Source organism: Canis lupus, chromosome 10 (assembly GCF_048164855.1).
Source record: "Canis lupus baileyi chromosome 10, mCanLup2.hap1, whole genome shotgun sequence".
Lineage (NCBI taxonomy): Eukaryota > Metazoa > Chordata > Mammalia > Carnivora > Canidae > Canis > Canis lupus.
Genome location: NC_132847.1, coordinates 71,661,353 through 71,663,436, shown reverse-complemented (window position 1 = coordinate 71,663,436; position 2,084 = coordinate 71,661,353). Strand labels below are relative to the sequence as shown.

General features: G+C 38.3%; 1 long non-coding RNA gene across 1 annotated transcript; it reads left to right on the top strand.

Moving 5' to 3' along the window:
• The first annotated feature begins 408 nt into the window (after positions 1-408).
• Positions 409-871, top strand: LOC140641941 (uncharacterized). Its single transcript, XR_012038537.1, has 2 exons — positions 409-538; positions 646-871. It is a non-coding gene; the product is annotated as an uncharacterized lncRNA (long non-coding RNA).
• The last annotated feature ends 1,213 nt before the right edge of the window (positions 872-2,084 follow it).

Here is a 2,084-nt window from a genome sequence, read left to right as displayed (position 1 = left end):
AATTTTAAGTAAGGTCTATGAAACAGGTGCCATGCTAACCTGTTTCACAAAGCATCTCATTTAACCCACACACTATCCCTTAAGAGTAAATTTTATTCTACTTTTACAAACAAGAAAACTGGAGTTCATAATACTACACAGTTCTTACATCTAAAAGGCAGGAAAATCAGGACACCAGCTTGTGTTTATTCCATGTGGTTTCTTCGATTTGTTACAGATAGATCTTTGGGTCTTTCTGATTGTCAGATTCTCCGTGTTCAATTTCCCTTTCATCAATTTATTGGCACCCCCTTTCGTTAACTCCTTGTGTCTTGTTTTTTTTCATCAGTTCAACAGAATGTTCCACCCACCTTTGTCTTTTGGGGCACATAGAATGCTGTCCAACAATCCCAGCTCTGACAGTCCTAGAAAAGAACTTTGCGGTGTAACCATCTTTACAATTATAGAACCTATCCAGGTGCCAATTCCTTCCGGCTCTACATCTTGACTCTATCCTTCAATCCCTCTATACAACCTAAGATATTTTAACTACTGCTTGGTATAATTCTTTCCTCGATTCAAAAAATCCCTCTTCTATCCCTCCCCTAGTATATGCTCCCAGGTTTATTCTACCCGATATTTATTTATGGCTTCATTTCTCTCCAGAAATCCATGTCGAATCCTATGAACAATCTTGTTCTACATCTCTTTGGCAGACATGCACACAAATGGATCTACATGATGACATAGAAGCTTCTCCCGCTTCCCCCCTTCGCCAGCCTCCAATGGACTCCTGCACATGTCTCTTCTTCCTTCAACTTGACTGTAAACGCCTTGATGGCAATGCTGTATACACAGAAGTCATGCAGTAAATATGTTCTGATTGGTTTGATTCTTTTGTTACTCTGTACTGTCAGCCTACTCTTTGCCTCCCCCTCTCCTGGTCACCTGGTTAAATAGGCTCTTGATAAATACTTACTGAATGAAATAATGAACCAGCACCAACTAAATATAAGGTGTTATTGTAATAATTGGCTGGGTCAGACAGATACTTAAATACCACGTGGAACTCTGTGGCAGCACTGGAATGCCACTGGATATATGGAGGTCTGGCAGGGAGCAAGCTGTGGTTGGATCTGGGCACAAGAGGGTGAGGGTGGGAGTGGGAAAAACTGAGCAGGAGTCATTATGTCTGGGATGAAATGGAAGGTCTGAGCAAGGAAGAAAGCAGCTGAACAGCAGACTGGCTCTTAGTATTGAAAAATCAGGTGTGAAAATTAACAGCATTAGTAACAACAAAGTGATAATATTAAAAGTAGACTATCCCATGATTCAAGGTTGATTCTTTTCCGAGGTTGCCACATCTTCATGCTAGATATGGAAACTAAGACTGCATTTTGGAAAAAACAAAATCATCAGGTATATTACATTCTAATTAATGATATATATACTGGAGTATTTGGGTGTCATATGGTGATGACCACAACTTAGTTTGAAATGACTCACAAATAGGATGGATTGATAGAAGGAGGGAAGTCTGGAGATGGCTAGACATGTGGTAAGACAAATATAGTAAAAAGGCAATTGTCAAATCAGATGTTGGGCATATATATGTTGACTATAAAACTGTTTGGACTTTTCTGTATGTTTGAAAATTTCACAATAAAATGTTTGGAGAAACTGCACCATGGAGCAATTGCTTCAGTTCCCTTAAAAATAATAATGTTGGATCCTACAATCATCAGAGCAAAATAAGTTCATTAGGTAGAATTTTCCATAGTGGTAATAATAAATCTCCGTATTTATACAGGGTTTTATAGTCCATCAAACACAAAGCATGATGCCAGAGAGAACAGACCCTGGAGCGGACTCACTGGTTTCTGATTGGCTAGCTGTGGGCAGGTCATTTAAGTTGTCTATCCCTTGGTGGCTTCATTTGTAAAATTTGTATACAAATTCTTCCCAGAGATGTTGCAAAGATTAAGTAAAGCAGTAAATTTAAAAAGTTTAGAAAGTGCTAGGAAACTAATAAGCTATATATTAATGCTAGCTATTATAATTGCAATACTAATAATTAGATCTTTCCATTTGCTCTTTGGAATAGG